Source organism: Pecten maximus, chromosome 12 (assembly GCF_902652985.1).
Source record: "Pecten maximus chromosome 12, xPecMax1.1, whole genome shotgun sequence".
Taxonomy (NCBI): domain Eukaryota; kingdom Metazoa; phylum Mollusca; class Bivalvia; order Pectinida; family Pectinidae; genus Pecten; species Pecten maximus.
Window position 1 is genome coordinate 6,388,855 of NC_047026.1, and position 20,598 is coordinate 6,409,452.

A 20,598-nucleotide genomic window follows, 5' to 3' on the forward strand; every position below is an offset into this window, starting at 1 on the left:
TTACAAGTAAATATCACTTTCAAGTATGCCGCAAAATGGATATGACATTGCATCATACAGCTGTTTTATCCGTCTAGGACTCGGTAGTGATGTTAAGAGCATCATACGGCTGTTTGGTCCTTCTGGACTCGCCATTGATGCTAGGGACAACATACAGCTGTTTTGTTCCTCTGAAACTCGTCATTGATGCTAGGGACAACATACAGCTGTCTTGCTTTTCTTAAACTCGTCATTGGTGCTAGGAACACCATACAGTTGTTTTGTCCTTCTAGGACCAGTCAGTAATGCTAGGGACATCATACAGATGTTTGGTCCCTTTTGAATGCGTCAATGATACTAGGGCCCTAAGTTTGAATCCTAGAAAGCAACCAAGTCCCTCTTTGGCGTCCAGTTAAACCCTTAATGTTTCAAACAGCAGAATTGTAAATAGCAGGCAACAAACAGCATTAAGTTTATCGAGTATTTCATTACTCGAGCATTGTGGCGTCTATTGTAGGAACGGAACGAATACACATATTTGTAGCGGAAGCACTGCGGTATAGTGATAGGTCGCTAACTTAACAGTGGGCAATGGAGTGAATCAATTTTTCAGATTAAAAATGACGTTGCTGTAACTAGACCTAAATGAGCAAGAAACGATAAAGAGGAAAAGGGAAAAGAAATTTGAAGAATCTATCATAATTTCAATGTGATGGTCATCTCTTAAAACAGCGGTCTTGATTTTTGTATGCAAATCAGCACATACAAAAAATGTAATACTCTTTGTAGTTGTAGTTATTACATTGTAGCTCAACAATAATACACTTTTAATTGTCCCATAAACTACCCCAATCCATGTTACGGTAGTGTGGAGCTGATTGGATGGCAGACTTTATTGTCTGTGGGGCATCTTCACACCATATATGTTCTTATTAGTTTGGGAATGATGTTGCTCTCTAAGCCATCCGAAACTAATGTAACCGTCTTTATTTCGCGATCTGAGTCTCATTAGTGCTTTGGTTTTGTGCTTGATTCAACTTCTAGGACACTTCCGGGTTTGCAGAACCGAAATGCACTTTAGATGTTTCCTGTAAAATTAGATTGACATTGGTTGCTTCAAATTATCGGATATATCAAAAGTGCATCAGGTATGCATCCAGACTATAATGATACAATAATGATGCTTTTAAACATCACAGATTGGTTCTTCTTTAAAACTAGGAAGGGGATCATTATTCTTAACCGGTATTCAAAAAGGATGACGCACTTTAAACTGACATAACGTTTTATACATGTAGCTAAGATATTTAAAATCATTTCCCGACCGGAAATTTAAGAATATGGATGGTGAATGTCGTACACGTAGTTATTGCGGTTTTGTCTCGTAGATAAAGTGCATGTATATATATTTGTTATAATGCAGGTATCTCCATCACCAGAAGTAATTATAGCATATCCCCGAGCTGTCAGTTAAAAGTGCGCAATAACAAGCTGATTTATTACATACCTTCCACAAGTACACCGTAGGTTCTAGTAAATCCCAGTCTGAAGGTATAATATAGGTGTAATAAGGCAGTGTTGTGTTAAACGGCATTTGTTTTGTTGCATGTTCGATTTCCAGCGAGATATTATTTCTATAACAATAGCTAGGTTTAAAAATGCATTCAAATTTACACCCAATAACTCAACAAATAATACCGACAAAAATTTTCGCATACAGATAATCTCAAAAGGTTATACGACCAGGTTATCCAGTAGAGTAAGCGTCCTAAGCTTCATTGACGTTACCCCTTATACAAATCTAGGTCAAATCACTGATTTGAAACATCCTGTTATGAACATCCAATGGGAATATATCAATCTATCACTTTGGATCAAATCTTGATTTATTACAGCAGTCGTGCCAATGGTTGTCAGTAAAATGTGACCGGGTGGAGTGTTCTGCAGGGTGACTTCGGCAGTATGCCTCAGTGAGGTAGCACTATAAATCGGCAAAAGTTCTGGCCTATCACAAGGAGACTTAACACGAACATACCGCAGCCTCCCAAAACACATACGCAATCAACACACGCATGTATATTGCACGCACGGGAGGTCGTCCTTAAATGACCTTAGCTGTTGATAGGACGTTAAACAATTTAAACCAAACCAAACAAAATCGTGCACATGGCGTTTTTACTGAAACAAAAAATAATAAATAATAGCATGTATGTTCAGGTCATGCTGTTTTCTATTCCGAGAATATCTAGAATATAGTTATACAGAATATAGTTAATCCCCTTCCAGGATTCAGGAATTGAACATGCTGGAAGTATAAAACCAACTGGAATCTCGAAAATCGACATTCAGGACTTAGTTCTCTAACATGTATCGATCATCATACATACAGGATATATCTTATTCGAATTATCATGATTAAGTGTACATTTGGCAGCACAAAAAAAGAATAGACAAATAAATAAATAAATAAATAAAAAAAAAAGCAAAACATTTTGATAGTTTCATTATGAGGAAATCCAATATGAGAATATGATTTAATCTGAGAATGTGATTGGTTTCATAAGTTGTTGTCATCAAATGATATTTCAAGCTTGAAAAATTTGCTTTTTTTCTTCTTTAAAAGAAGATGTTATCGGGTAAACGTCAATCGGATGTCTGGGAGCCATTGGTACGATTGGTACTTGATTTTTGTGGTAAGGTTACCTCACACGGGTATTGCCACTGAAACAGGTTGATACTGTAAAAATGATCAATACTAGTCAATAATATTACGTCACTATTCTGACAATGTTCACGTTAACGGAGATTAATTAAATCGAATCAGTAATTAATTAGCTTCAAAACAAAGACCTTACTCAACACTTCATCAGCAACATGGTTTTCTGATTCCGAGATCAGAAAAATAAACTACATGTTTTCATCAATAAATATGAACCGGTTACAATACATATCTCATACGGCGTTACAAATAAACACAACACCACATATATGACACCGAGTACGGTTTGTATGTATCATCTAAAAGGTTTCTTCCCAACAGGTTAAAGATAACTTGCAAATTTAACATCAACAAATAGACCTTCAAATCAAATTTCATTCCAGAACTAAAAATATCAATGATCTTTCTTGTCGTAAAGCTACATGAAGTCTCTATGGGATAGTTACATCGTTACAATGATATTTCACAATGTTGATTTACTAAAATATGTTTGTTATATTCTGAGGTTCCTGGCAATTAAGCTTACATCAATGACTTTATTGTCCCTACAAACGACATACTGTTATGCAATATTTGTAAAAGATTTTTTTTCGTGATATTGGTTGCTATCTAAATAACCCCTTTGCACGAAGATTTTATTTCCATGAAAAACCAGTCGTGCATGATAATATCTTTCTTGTAAAAAATAAAATCATCATAAAAGAAAAGCAGACAATGGCTATGCAATGTCATGCATATACATATTTCCTAGAAAAAAAACCCAACAACACAAAAAAAAAAAAAAAAAAAAATCAATGAATAAATAAATAATTATAATAAAAATAATAAGTCAATATATGCAGTGGCATGCATTATTATCGGTCAGCACGTAGGAGCTAATGGAAGTTCGATCAATATAACACATTGATCGTAAATAAGCTTTTATTTATATTTATATACTACACATAAACACGCAATGCATACACTGAGCAATGTGATATATACAGACAGTTAACAGATGTGATCACAGCTTTTCATGATTGTTAGTTTTACTATTTGTTACTTTGTTGATGGACGAATAATATACTAGTGATTACAAAATTATTAACAATGAATAGTAATTACCTGAAAAGGATTTTTATCTGGAGGCGAATAACGATTCCATACAACCTGGAGAATGAGTTTGTAATTCTCATTTAAGGTGAATTCAATACAACCTGGAGACTACTTTGTGATCTTCCTTTAAGAAGGCCTAGGATTCGACTCAACTCCGATACTGCTTCGTTATTTCCCTTAAAGAAGGTTTCCACACAACCTGAAGACTACTTAATAATACCTCCTGGACATTACTTTGTAATCTCCTTTTAAGAAGGATTCCACGTTTTAGAAGGATTCCGTATCATCCGTAACATCCTGATGTTACTATGTATTTTCACTCTTTAAGGAGGACTGTTCGACCCGGATGCTATTTTTACCCCTAATAAAGATACAATGACGTAAAGCAGATGTTATATAGCTGTATCTGGCTCACCTGTTTAATGGCTCAATATGTTTATTCCCACGAAGTTAGTGTTAAATTGTTATAGGCATTGACTGATATAAATCATCAAGACGATTTTTTCCCTATTATTGTGAGTTTTTGGTGTTTCAACGCAGTTTATTGTATGCTTTCTATTTGTTTATATAAAAAAGAACGTTTAAAGGTTTGAAGGTACCTGTCCAACGAAGTTCATTTTTTCGGGGTACTCCGTTTTCTTCCAAGGTAAGACACCTTACTCGCTTTCATCCAGGCTAACAACAGTGGATAATATATGTTGATATGACTTGTTCTGCAATCATTATAAAATAAACAAAATTAACATGATATATATACCCCTAGAATCCACGTGTAAAATCACTGTTCAAAAGAACCTAGACATGAGGGAAAATATTGCCAGAAATCACTTAAAACTTGTAGAAGTTGGTGAATACCTCGCTGAACAACATACGGGGGTCCGTCGCATGCCTGAGAAATTATGGTAAAGTGTCTTGTTTGAGGACACAACCACCTCAGCATATACCCGTCCGTTTCTCAACTTCTCGAGAAACACAAACCGACACGGGTAGGGAGCGCCGAAACACGCACATCGGATTATCACCCGTGATTACGAGGCGCTCTGAGCTATCGTACAGCCTCTGTATCATAATATAAAAAGCCCGAATCTCGTTTCAGAATCAATCTGAATATACGCCAATCATCAAGAACAAATGAAAAAGAGGAACTTTGAAATGCGATACTATTTTTACGTCCGTTACTCACGTGCCAGACATATTAACTGTTAAGTTACGTAACTCTAAAATGTCGCCAGTAACATGACATCTTACGTGGGATGGAACATGACACCTGCCTTTTACATAGAAAGCCAATCCCGAAGTGACAGTAACAGCGAAAGATGGTAAAGCAGTCTTGTCAGTTTAGTTTATTGCGACTTGCTGGTGACAGCTAACGTCGATTGGTTTTTGTCCGCGAGTGTCCAATGACTGAAAACCCTGTAGAATTGCATTGCAAAATGTGTAATATCGTATGTGCTTTTTGAAGACTCCTTTGCGTTTGCAGGTGGTAGATACTGCAGGTATTTTTTTTCAGTTCCTGATGTTTATTGCAAAATGCTTGCCTTATTCTAATTCATTCCAGTTCAGATTATCCACAAATTCTTAATTTCTTTTGCGATGCAATATTGAAAATTATGAGAATTATTGAAAATCATATATACTTTTTTAAAATTATTATTTGTACCCTCCCATCAAGATTGTGAAATTTCTGTTGATTTACTTAAAGTTTTTGTGGTTGATTACAATCATCAAAACTAGACACAGTATCATTGACGAGCCATAGACGGATGAAGCAGATGTGCGATGTCCCCAGTAGCAGTGACGAGTCCTAGAAGGACGAAACAGCTGTATGATGTCCTTGGCATCACTGACGAGTCCTAAACGGACAAGCAGCTGCATCACGTCAATAGCATCACTGACGAGTCGTAGATGAAAAAAACAGCTGTATGATGTCCTTAGCATCACTGACGAGTCATAGAAGGACGAAACAGCTGTATGACGTCCTTATCATCACTGACGAGTCCTAGAAGGACGAAACAGCAGTATGTTGTCCTTAGCATCACTGACGAGTCATAGAAGGACGGAACAGTTGTATGATGTCCTTAGCATCATTAACGTGTTATAGAAGGATAAAACAAGTGTTACTGTATAGTTTAATTGATTCATTTGACTCTGATGTGTCTGATTATAAAATTATATCTTGTGTGTCTTTTAAATAACTCTTTCATATGATCTTTTAGATATGTGTGAAAACCAAGATAATTATGAGATAACGAAGACACCCACAATGTAATAATCTGGAAATGATTTGGTAGTCGCAACGGAATCACCGGGCATAGCAAGAAGAATCAAACACGGCAAATAGCATATCGCAAGTAAACAATAAGTCTATATCGTAATAAGATCATTAATACAACCAAATATCTTGGGCGTAAATTTCATAAACAAACACGTCGTCAAATCCACTATGAACACTTTCCCCGATCTTATATATTATATATTGGTGAGGCATCAACTATTTCAGTCATTTATCCTCTAGGTTTCAGTCATCGCATTATTTGAACATTGAACTGTTGCCAAATGGTAGTATACAGTCGATATGAATACAATTTGGTTTACTAACGACATATAGGCAAATACAACACAGAATGTAAATATTGATATATGGATTAATCTCTCATAGCATGTTGTAGACGTATGTGTTGTTTAACAATTTGAAGTTGAACTGGGAGAACACTGCAAGCTAGAAAAAATAAAGTTTTTCATTGTTATTTTTATTTAGTTAATCGTTGCCGCTACACTTGAGGTTGCTATTCATCTTATGTAATTTCACTGATACGGATCGAAAGGCTTTTAGCCTGCGTCTATTATATCATATCGTATGAAATCATTCTAAATTTAAACTGGCTTCTGAAACGGCAACCATGCTATCATAGTCGGTTTGGGAAAACATATTTAGGAAAAGATACAAACACACATTTACTTCATCAGTTTGCGATGATATTATTGTTAGTAGAATAATTTATGATGATTATCGGGATCACCTGACGCCTAGGTATTATAGTAATCACCAAAGAACGGTCATTGCATCCTCCTAGTAGATGTTATCTACATACATAGCGATATTTAGCACGTTCAATAGCTATTTACACGAAAAGTGTACGCCACAAGAAACATTGCACAGATACGTAAGGCGTTGAAACATTTGGGCTAAGATCTAGGCCGGCATAACTTAACTCTATCTAATCAACATTGAGATATTATACACTTTGTTTCGGTCGATATAGTTACGTATGGAGTGAAGATGAACAAATCTCTGCTTTAGGGGATATTGGTTATCTGAGCTTCATAAATCATCACATCTATCTTAACAAAGTAGCATAACTGTTTTCTTGTGATTCCAAGCCATTCGAATAGCATCTTATTAATATAATGTTAACCACAGCTTCATTTTGCACTTGTCCGACAAATATGATTACTTGACGTCACAGGAAATAATCATAATATATAATAATAATATACATTTATAGATTTTCGATAAGGTCGAAACATTGTTTCATTGACCTGATAAAAAAAGCAAAAAAAAAAAAAAAAAAAAAAAAAAAAAAAACAAAAACAGACAAGGTTGATGTTTTTTCAGGCTAGAAAAATAAAGTATGCAACGAAATGAAAAGTATATAATGGTTTTATTATAAAAATGATTTTTAATAAGCATGCAATTACTGCAAGTCACATTTGTAAACGTAATGATAAAGGATAACTTAGGAAGCATTTGTAAATATTTTATTATATTTTTAAACACTATTCATTTATGAGTTAACTAACACATCAAATTGTTTTCCATACACTAATTTCTACGATTATTTAATATTTTATCAATCAAAGTTATTGCTGGTCTTGTTTCAAAAGTGTGCAAGATGTTTGAAATTGTTGAACAATTCAAAGAGGAAGTAATTCATAATCAATCTATATTTTTAGAAACACCCAGTAAACAAGGATTTTTTACCTGTTTTATAGGGCCTGTTGATATGACTTTTAATCACGTGATACTATTTTAGCCAATAAAAATGTGTGGGAAAATCTGATTTTATAATGAAACAAAGAATCAATTTTTCATTATCGAGTCATCACCAAATTTACAATCTGATCATTAATCTTCTCATCCAAAAGTTATACCACATCCTAAATTAAAGTTTATATTCAATATGGGTCAATGGGCTACTTATTAGTCATGATACCGAGAGGTATTCTTTAAAGTCTCTGATGGGTATTCTTTACAAAGTGAGGTTACCATGTTGCATTTAGATATGATATATACAAGTGATGCAAAGTTTTCAACAAACAGTTAAAACATAAAACGATAATATAATCATTGTTTATTGAGATAGGTGAAGACCTCCACCTCCACCTCCCAAAAGATAAAATTATGATAAAAATATATAAATAAAAAAAATAATAATAAAAAAAAATTAAAAATAAATTCAATCATTTTAGTTATTGAAACTTTCAGCTTTACGATGATACTTGGCTCAGTATTGAGAATCCGTACGTGCATTCAGTTTTTTATGGGAATCCATGCGCAATTTAAACGACTTTCTACCAACGAACACACCAGGGATGTTCATTTCACTCTAATGAAATCTTACCTGTTCCCTTGTAAACCTTTAAATATGGAGATCACTTGAATAAGTCATGAGGATGGACCTGGCACACATACATGACGCCGATGAATGCTCATTACGCTGGCTTCCACAAGCTTTCAATATAAGGTTTTCCAATTTTGCGAGAACATCGCATCGCTTGCTCCTGAAAGGTTGCTTTTCGCCTGTGGGTTCTAAAAACATATCAACGACATGTCATAAAGGAAGACACTTTTGATAAGGACAAAAAGGTGATATACACATAACAATACATCTGTGACCTTTTATAACGACACAAAGGTAATATACATTTAACAATACAGACGCTACTTTTCAAGACAAAAGTCATAAATGTATATCATTTCGATCGAAAAGATTTATCCGGTGTAAGCAGTATTTTTAATTTTGTATATTTTTCTGAATTTTGAGTTCGAGTTTCGTTTGAAGCCATATTTTCTATTATGTATATATACTACGGAAACGAAACAGTACATGTATATGCAGATTTAACAGCAAAAGTAGACCCTGTTGGTCAAAGTAATTTTGTAAAATACTTGAGGCGGTAAGGAACTGTCATGCTCATTATATTATTCTAGACGTGATGTACTGCAGTCTCCTCTGTAGGGCCATTGCGAATTTAGACAAAGGTTCAAGAATGAATCTTAAAATGATGAGATGGGAGTTTTATGTTTTAAATGGTATTTGAATGCACACCAGAAAGTGGTGATTTCCCCAATATTGTCAATGTAAATAATAAATATTATTGTGTTTATGCGATTGGTTGTTGCTATATAACGTAAAAGGCCAAATAGGAAATCAATGTTTGAACAGAGAACTTAGGCAACTTCATCGGAACTGAGGAGAGACCAATGGAAAAAAAACAAAAAACAAAACAAACAAAAAAAAACAAAAAAAAACCAAAAAAAAAAAAACCCCAAAAAACTTGTATGCTTAGAAAAGGAGATGAAAGCAAGACTTTCACGTTCTCTTCTTGTCTTTTTCTATAAAAGAGAGCGCGTGAGCTAGGTGTCGTCAGTGATGACACAGTGGTAATTGGTGTAGACCTCATCGAAGTTGTTCGTGCAGAAATGAATTGCCCGTCCCTGCTATTTAAGCACACGGACTTTGCCGTGTTTTAAGTGACTTTAGTGGGTATAACCTCTGACCAAGTATCATGATGTCACTATTTAAATAAATTCTGAATAATCTGAGCTTATGAATTACACACTGTCCATTTTAATCAGTAACATATCGCCTGCCCTTATACGTCGTTACACACTGTCTGTTCTCGTTGGTTACACAAAGTACTCCCTAATAAGAAACATACCGTCCGTGCTATTTGTTACGCACTGACCCTCTAATTAAAAGCAAACCGTCCGTCCGTCCTTATTGTTACACTTCGTCCGTCTTCAATGGGTTACATACAGTCCCTCCTAATAAGAAACATACCACTCGTCCTTATCGGTTAAATACCGTCTTTCCTAATATTAAAAACGTATCCCCTGTCCTTATGGGTTACAAAGGACTCACACAACTAAATCAGCCAATCAGCTTGTGTTTCACCCGAACCAAGTCCCTGAGGAAAATGTGTTTCTTAGGTTTGTAGCTGTTTTCCTGAGTAAATAACATATGAAATGGGTACTTTCTATATACGAGAATAACGTGTAGGGTATTGAGGTTTGAAATATCAAAAATATACACTCCTACTGAAAATAGAATGGCGTAGGATTCGAGGTGTAAAAAGGCGGGAGTTCCCCAGGTGGGGGTTCCCCAGTGTACTGTTAATGTCAGGGTTACTGTCTTTCGAGTACCCGTGTGCTCTAATATGCCATTAAACATATACAATAACAACATTTATCCAATAGAAAAAACTTCAAACTTTAATTTGATATAAATTTCACATCATTTGAACTTCAAACGAGCGAATGAAGGGATGGGGTCACTAGTAATAACATATAGTAAATTATTTAGTTGTGTGAGTCCTACAAACCGTCCGTCCTTGTGGGTTACACGCCGGCCGTAATTATGGGTTACATACAGTCCGTCCTAATATGTAGCATGCCTTCTCTCCTAGCCTGTTTCACACCGTCCGTCCTATTATGTAACATATTGCTGTCTGGCCATGTCGTTTTAATGAGTAGAACGCATTTTTTTCCGTGGTGAGTTTGCACTCCCTTATCACGGAAGAAAGCTGATTAATCATGCATACTGATAATATTTTTGTTAATTAAAACAATTCAAATTCTACCTTTCTATTTATATCATTTTTGAATTTGATCCCGTTTCTCTGTATCTAAAAGACACAGTACATCGTCTAATAGTATGAAGAACTGCATGAGATTCATTTCTAAATCTGCTGGTTATGGCTGAAATCTTGTGCCTTACATTCGGTCAAACACAAGATACGCTGAAGTGTAATAATCGTGTTAATATGATAAAGCATTCAGTGCAGAAATGTCAGATATTTTACAATGCCAGCCTAGACTTCCAAACAAAGTGCATCTACTGCGCCTCGAGTGCAGAATGTTGTTTCGTTTGAACGCGTTCGTAATGTGATACTTTATAATATCCCCGTGCCTTCATTACTGTATATTTATAGCTACCAGAACCTCCTACACAAAATTTTGCAACGACTTCCATTTTCTCTTAAATAATACTCCATCCTCCTTCTAGGGTTAATGGAGGACAGAAAAAGTTGTATGCGTCTTTCGGCCTGAAGGTAAAAAGGTGTACTCGCAAAGTTTATTATAGTATCATATTATATTATCTTGAACAGTTCTGAAACTACAGATAATGCAGCTATGTGGTGTGCCGTACACCTTAACTCTAATGTCTAGTTAATAATAACAAACATTGAAAATGGAAAAAAAATGATATAATTATGTTAATATAAGTATGACCTAGAATCTCCTTTAATATCATAGGTAAGATACATACGATTCCATTCCTTAGTAAAGTTTAAGGGGCCGCTATTAAGTTGTTAATGTGTCCCGACACTTAATCACTAGCCCTCCACCTCTGGGTTGCGAGTTCGAAACCTACGTGGGTCAGTTGCCAGGTACTGACCGTAGGTCGGTGGTTTTTCTCCGGGTTATCCTCCACCTACAAAACCTGGCACGTCCTTAAATGACACTGGCTGTTAATAGCACGTTAAACAAAACACACCAAACCAATCCTTAGTAAGTTAGCATCTTCTCAATTACTCTCAACCTTAAACCAAACGAAAATATCCTGTTTTGTTTGACAATTAACTCCTAGTTTCAAATGCACTGTTAACAAGCTAATTATGTCGGTTTGCGTCAGTAAAGCGTTTAAACACATTTTAAGGAGTTCATTAAGTTCGTTAGGGAATCCGTATCTATTTTCAAAATATATATTGACGTAAACATGCATGAATATTTTAACTTAGTTGCCAGGTAACGAACTATTGTACAAAGTAATTATACCATCAATTACAAGTATCGTTTTTATTAGTTTATGTTATGAAATGTCCACAACAACATAGAAATGCCGACATAACGGAACCGAAATTATATTCTAACTAATGATTAGTAAAACGAGGACAATAACAGCAGAGAATTCCAACATTATAACAGAACCATATTTCTCATTCAAAATAAATAAATAAATAAATACATACATAAATGAATAAATAAATAAAATAAAAAGATAAATATATTATAAATAAATAAAACGGACGCAAAATATAAGCAGAGCTATATAGATTTACATGGAGACCCATGAACAAGTGCAATGGTAGTAAGACCATGTGTTCTAAAAGAGTAAGCGTCTTCTACAGGTACTTCAGTGACGTCAGCCGGCAGCCAAATATATACCACATCCGGGCTACACGGTCACATTCTCAAATGTAGTGACAACCAACGGACCGAAAAGGCATACCAAAAAGCACCAAAAAGTCTGACTTCATATCGCACAAGACGAATATTTCCAAATGGCAAAGTGTAATTACTTTCAAAAATACGTCACGTCGTCTCTGATTGTTAATAAATGTCATTGAATGATCTTTTTTGCGTAGCAATTTTGTTAAGAGAGTAGTCACAGCAAGAAGCTCAGGATGAAATCATAACACTTAACGACCTACTCAACAGTAAGAACGTTGGAAAAGGTCAATGGTGACGTCATAGATAAAGTGGCATCTACCCGCTGTAGTCATCAATCATTGCTAATAATGTAATTGATTTGATATCTTTTCTATTATCATAATTATTATCTGCTGCAGACATAATAACATCTGATACATCATCGCTTTTCTTTAACTGAATCTATACGTGAACATGCCATAAGTTAATGTATGATATCATGATATTTGCCATCTATAATGCATTGTTTTCTTTATTTGGAATGACAGTTACAGCCCCCATTGTGTTTGATATCGAAACAATATAATATCTACAAAAGACGAAATTGACATACACATCTCTTATCAGCTATGACAAAAAAAAAAAAAAACAAATACCACGTCAAATTTGAAAATATCTTTAAAACCATTTTATAAAAAAGAAACTTCCATTTATAATATCGGGCAACGATCTAGTCAATGACATATTGGAAACACATTTACGAAGATGTCGTATTTTCAAAAAGCTTGTGAGATAATACTCCCTCAATATTTTTGACAGCCAGCTTTTACCTAATGTTTGATGTTTACATATAATGATGAATTGCTCCCTTGAATAGATGTCATTTCACTGATAAATACTCAAATAAACGTCGTTGTAACTATATGAATTCTTCTTTCAGATAATAAAATAGCATATAACTTAGAAGGAAAAAGGAATGCGACAGGATATCTAAAAAAGTCCTTTCATTAAATATAAAGAAGAATATATCCAACCGCGTCAACGAGCAGACAAACAGTTATAGTCTTGAACGTTGGTAAGCAGTTAACATAATATTTAACTTTTGTTTCTACATTACAATATGTTGTTATGCAGTAATTAAATCATATTAACAATTTACTTCCATATCTCTTCCTCGGTTCCTATCTTGTTAACGTGACATTTGATTTTCATGACTGGTGTTGTATACGAAAACGTATGCCAAAGCCCTTGCGTATGTTAATCTGTATTTTTTTAACGATTTGGATTTAGATTACATTTTTTATTTAAAACTTAATTTTCTGTTGTTGTTTTTGACATGGACAAATTTACTCTGGAAGGAATCTTCACGGCAATTTTAAATAAGATATAAATGACATTTTCTTTACAATATTATTTGTAAAAAGACTCGTTATGTTGGATGAATAGTATCATAGAAAAAAGACTTGTTGGAGACAAAATAACCTATTTAAGATAGAAGTCTCTTAATTAAACTATTAGTTAAGTGAGAGGCATTTTTTTTGCGAAAGCATTCAGCTCCCGCTGTGCCATTTTCATATTTAGCAAATTCATTATTAAAAGTGCACTTTGCCAAATCAATACGTTAAATGTCATGTAATTTACTTAACTGTCGTAGCTAGTTATACGTTTCGAAGCCCTACAAAGAAAGGGCAATTCAGGGAATTGGTAAAACTACCATTGACGTTTCACATTAATCTTTTCAAAGTGGTGTGAACGTACGATTTATCAAATTTAGTGACACATTAGATACTTCCAATAGTCAACGTTCAATGCAGAAATATGTGTATGCATTTGTCCCAATAGACCATCTAAGTATTGATTTTATAAGCAGTATTGTTCACAATCATCTCAAACTGAATGTTCAGCATACTATGAATCATTCATGTGTGTAACATTTTGCAACTTCAATTTCCATGGAAAACAATTTTAATTTGGACAAATATTATGGCTTCGTTTATCTATCAAACTTACCTCGCATTGTTGAAATATTATAAGCTGTCAGTCTTGATGCTCCTTCCCATATATCAATTGTTCTATTTAATACGAAATACACGGTTTAAGTGTCGGTATGCCGGTCGTTGTCTTTTGATGACGCCGGAATTTTTATTTCATGATGAAGTGCCGATTTGCCACAGGACGTTCATCTCCCTGTAAGGACTATACAAGGTTCATTACCAGATATTTGCAACTGTGGTCAACCGGTGTAAATTTCATGCTGTTGTCTAGGAAACACACAACAGAGCAAATATATCAATTCGTGTTTTTGATTTATAGTTACAGGAAGTCAAATGAATTAGTGTGAAACCTGACTTTACCGATCACTGACTTTAACGACATCCTGTGACATCCGACCATGTTCATAGGAACAGGCGACAACCACTTCCTTAGCCATGTAGTTATCTTATTTTATTCGGACCCTGTCTTCTCTGGAATCCAACATATATGTCTATTTTCCTTTTTTTTAATGTTAAATGACCTTTTTAAACAATCATCGCAGTTATAAAATGCAAATCAAAAACAACAGTTTGTACAAATGTCAAAAACGATATTAGCTTTCAATCAGAAACAGTGGAACCAAATAGGAATTAACCTACATCGTATTGCCGTTTTGACCTTCGTCAGTTAGGTTCGTCAATATGTTTGTTACTATGTAGGGCAGCGTCACCTATATTTGCTTGGAAATGTCAGCATATCATGAAAGGTTATCTCATTTACTCTTCTCTCACGTAGAGGGATATTATCTTTCTTCAATATATTACAAATATCGACCTTTATAAACTAATGAGTAAATGCTACAGACAAACCTACTAATCACCAATAACTGGTACACTATAGTTACAAGATAGCATGACCTAATTAACCATTATTTGACTTTCCGGAAAATTACACGAAACATATATTACAGTTCAAAGAAAAATACCTATTCATGTGTATAGTTATTAAGGTATAATTGGGTACCTCTGTCATTAGTAGTGAGATCGGTCGCCATTTGCGGCAAGCAGTCATTGGCCGTGATTTTTACGACACAATTCCATATCCCGGTAACTTTAACGTATTTTAATGAGTTTCTAGGTAGCATCTAATGTCTATAAGTGGGCTCCCTGAAATAACAATAAGACGACGGAAATGTATCTTTGAAATATGAATTTAGTAAAAGCCACAGTACATCCAAAATCAATAGTAAAAAACTGTGTCGTACAGCTGTTTTGATCTTTTAATCCCCTGACTGATGATGGGGCATCATACAGCTGTTTTGTTCTTCAAGGACACGTCACGTCATTGATGATACTGCATCTACAGCAGTTCGTTCTTCTATGACTCGTTAGTGATGATAGGTGCATCATGTGAATCATGCAGCTGTTTCATCCTTCAAGGACTCGTCAGTGTTGATGGGGGGAATCTACAGCTGTTTCGTTCTTCTAGGACTTGTCAGTGATGGTGGGGGCATCTACAGCTTTTTCGTTCTTCTAGGAATCGTCAGCGGTGATAGGGGCATGATACAACTGTTTCGTCCTTTTTATGTTACATTCAGTGCAGCTATTCGCCGTTTGGTATTGTGCACTCAACAACCACAAATATACGTATCAGACATGTCAATTAAAATGCTGTCTTTCTATTTACAGGGCCAGGGCGATTATAGTACAGGAACGAATGTTTTGATCTACCTCAAAAACGAAAATGTTCAATATAACGCATTGAAGATAATACACTTTAAAAGATTCAGACGCTGCTTGTGTATCTTCAGTTATTTGAGAGGAAATCGTAGATGTGTCTCAGTATTATTTGCATTGAGCATGGAAATTTTCGAACTGTTTTTTACTCTAATATATACGTGTATATGGACCTACGTAAGACCAAAGATACTCCCAATTTTTACAGGAAGATTCAAGATATAGTAAACTCTTGACGATGAATTAGTGATTATTTGTTTGAATTGCAACTGAATTACATCAGACCCAAAGTTGATACACATAATTATACATGTGTTCATCACCCGTCCTCCAGATAGGTCATTTTTAAAATGATGGGTCAATAACCTTGATCTTCGTAGATGCAATTGGTTTAAAAAATTACCAATTAAGAAGGGTAGACTTTATTTCTTTCCGGTTTCTTTTTATCTGCTTTTATTCCAGGCTTTTAAAAGTGAACACGTCATTATTGAATTTTTTTCTTATTTTGAAATGGAAAAGGTTATTGGAAACTCAACACTTCTCTTTTGAATAAATACAGATGTACTAAAAAAGTGAAACAGGCTTTGCAATTACTGAAAGATAAGCTGTCATCGGTTACGATATAAGGAAATATAATGAAATTGATCCAGCAGAAACACGTCTTATAATTAATTATCATTTGATGTTGAAATTGTTGCTTCTTAAAATACGAGGTATATCTGTAGCTTATAGTGCTGAGGTCAAACGAAAATAAACCTCGATCACGAATTATAGATAATCAAATCCATCTCCTCAAACAGCTGAATGATATGTCACCAGAATCTGATCCTTTTCCTAGTAATTGATAGAGAAAAAAAATTGAGTAATGGTGTTGGAAAAGATCTATATGAAATAATTGTATATCAGAGCTAAACGGGTGGAGGAGGGTGAAAAACAAAGCTTATACTTTACGATCTAGAAAATAGACATAATGAAAATATAACAGTAACTAGAATAAATGAGCCAAATGACATAATGAAATTAAATGATTTTAATTGTAAGTTTTACAAAAACCAGGATGAAAACTTGGAAGATGTGAGATATACTTTTGTAGGAATTTGATGTGCCGCAGTAGTATGAATATGTGTAAATAAATCTAGAATGTCAGATTACTTTTAAGGAAGTGTGTAGTATTTAAACAAGCTAAAACTTAAGATTAAAGCCCAGGCCTTGATGAGTTTCAAGCAGATTTTAAAAATTAATTTGAAAAGAAAATTAAAGTTTTAATACATAAGTCTATAAAAGTCTTTAATGTTTAATTATTTATTTACACTACAAGAGCGCGGCATTATCAATTTTATAACCGATGGTAATAAGAAATTTGTTGAAAAACTGGAGGCTAATATCTCTTCTAAAAACTACCTACAAATTATTATCTGCGAAATTGATTCGTGAAAATCAAACAGGATTCGTAAGGATGGATTTAAAGGGGAGAACATACGAACATTATATTGACATAAGCTGATAAAAAACCATGGCTGGCACCGTTTGTGGATTTCTCAAAAGGCCTGTGATTAATCATTATGGAGTTTTATAAAAAAAAAATCATATTGGGATAAAACATACAAAACTAGATAAGAATAATGATGCATGCGTTCTTTTATCGGGTTCGTACCTGTTGTACCAAAAAGCTACGGCGGTGTTGTATAATGGAATCTCTAGTGAGTTCCCAAGATGGCGGCCATCTCTAACTCCAGAAAGAAAAACCAATTGCTCTCCTGTTTTTACAACGTAACAGATGTTTAATCAATAGTCTCGTCAAACATTGACATATGTCTTTTAAAAGATTCCAACGCAAATGAAGAGTTCTTGTCTCGAATTAAACAAAAAATACATTAGGGTGACATTTGAAGAATCACGGTTCCGCCATCTTGGATCCAAGTAGTACGTTTGAAAAAGCAATTCACAAGAATTGGTTCGGTTCTGCTGGTACAGCATGTGCCATTACGAATGCAGCATATTCGTAATGACACAACTGGCTTGGATCCAAAAAAGGAATGCACGGTTATGCATTATACAAGATGGAGTTTTTTTCGCATTTAAAAATATATATATAAGAGATGATGTAGGCAAGATGATCCGGTTTCACCATGCTTTTTCATCCTTTGTGCTGAAATTCTAGCAATTATGGCCAGAAATAATGTCAATATTAAAGGAATAATAATTAAATGTTAGGAAACAAAGTTGTTACAATTTGCTGATGATACAAATTTCCTTTTAGATTGGCCAGATACTTGAGTAGTGCCTTTAAATCAATATTAAATCTGCTTGGACAATATACTAAAATTCTGGCTTGAAACCAAATATTGAGAAAATCAAATGTAATGTGGATTGGTAATAAGATAAAATTCCAATGAGAGAATCTGTTAGGATTATGATTTAACTTGGGGGAATGGACCAATAAAGGTTTAAGGGATTACATTTTGTCCTATCTAGATGATATAATTAAACTGAATTACGAGAAATCGATAAATGAAGTAGAAAAGCCTTTAAAGAAACTTGACAGTAATAGGTCGTATAACAGTAATTACGTAATTAGCTAAATCCAAAAAAATTGTCAATTTGTTAATTAGTCTTCCCTGTCAGGGACCCATACATTGACAATATTGAAAATATCATTTACTCCTACCGTTGGTGTAGAAAAACTGATAAAGTTGCTAGATAAAGCTTTCAAACTGGGGTTCTGGATGGCTAAGCATGATGAACTCTCTTAAACATTGTTTGACAAAGAGGCTAATGAATAACGTCCCATCTTTTTAGATACATACTTTATTAGAGGTATATGGAACTACCTTTAAACCTGGTCTACAAATAGTGTCGGAGAGTAAATGCAAGTGAGCATGATGCCATGCTGAGCTTTGTTGCATGAAGGTGTCTTGCGTGAATATCGTTTTATGAAGAGAAAAAAAATGCATAGGTAATGTTTCTCGATTGATAATCATATTCTGGAAATATTTGATATTGAAATTATATTATTCGTTAATTAATTCAAATGAGACTTATTCCATTAATTTAATATTACAGGAACACTTTTGTTAAATCTACTGTTTAAATATAACACCCGATGTTCTTTTTCTGTACAAAACACTTTATTTCCTTAAGGCCTTTATTCGTCTCTTATACGGATGATCTTTGCTTGAGAGTTATGTAATCCGCCTACAGTTTAAGAACATGTTATATTATGTAACCTAAATTGTGAAGGCATTTTAGATTCCATCGGGCAATAATAAACAGGTGGCATAAAAGAATGGCTAGAAAGAATAAAACGGCTCACGTCATCACACAAAAAGTGATGGTCCACGAGAACACGTAGTAGACAACTGTTTAAACTCTCACATAATCCTTGAGATGAAAAAAAAATTGTTAAGAAAATGCCATACCCTTTCCTAAACAACACACACTCCCGAAAAGCAAACGATTCGCATGAGGATGATTTTCTGGTGTGCCTACATATTCTCAAATTTACAACTATATCATGGAAATCCAGCTGACAGAGTCAGTTTGGTACTTCATGTACTTCAGGGGTCGTTTATACCTGTGCTGCACTAGATGTCTGCGTGTACAGTAAAGAGCTGCATACATAAGATCAGTGAAAAATTGCTTAGAAATAAGAAAACAATTTGCAATCGATACCGAACGCCTATCTCAACACTTTTCTATTTCTATTCTTCTATTGAAACTTAATCTTGATAACCTACAGCATTTACTCTGGCACCTACACATACCTCGATAGCATCAGGATGTTTCTCAGTAATTGATATCTGAAAAAGACAGATGTTCTTTACTAATAGGGTTACTCGTCCCAACAACGGCAGCCTAAATCTATTTCAATCGTAAACTAACTTGATATTGGTGGTTTGCTAAGATTAAGGGTTGTTGCAAAGGCGTTCTAACAAAACGTAAAAACTCTATACATTTGAATTGTGAAATAACAAAAAATGTGAGAACACTAGAAACCAATTCTGTTGAAATTAAGCAAACTGAATATCAATCTATTGTTTCAGATGACTCAGACTTCTCAAGGTGTTTTGCTACAACATACTGAAAGAAATGGCGGATGTCTCGAGAGATTGAGGCCTTTTTCCTTACTTATGTGACTTCATTATTGTGATTTTGGAGAATAAATGCTTGTTCCGTTTACAAAAAAAAAAAAAAACCAAAATAAAACAAAAACAAAACAACAAAAACAAAACAAAAAACAAAAACAAAAAAAAAATACATGCCTTCCTTTTGAGCATGCCCATTTTATACCTCGATGCTTGAAATCAAGGCCACTATACACTATGATAAAAACGAATCCCCGAAATCGATCTTTGTAAACAGGGTAACTAAATATACAGCTGCTGCGTATAAATAACTTTACAAATATGCTGATCTGAAGTTCTTTGTAAAAGTCTTCTGTGAATTTTCCATTTCTTGGCGTAACTTACCAGCACCCCAAACGTTAGATTTTGAAAGTGACTTATTTCACCTATTCCAACGTCACGATTGTCTGGAAAACTTACAATAAAGGTTTCAAAAGGTTCGGGCTTGATATATACTTCATGAAAGTATTTTGATCGGAAACGTAATTGTATTTGGGAATATTGTAATTCTTTGTTGTAAAGAGGTTGATATGT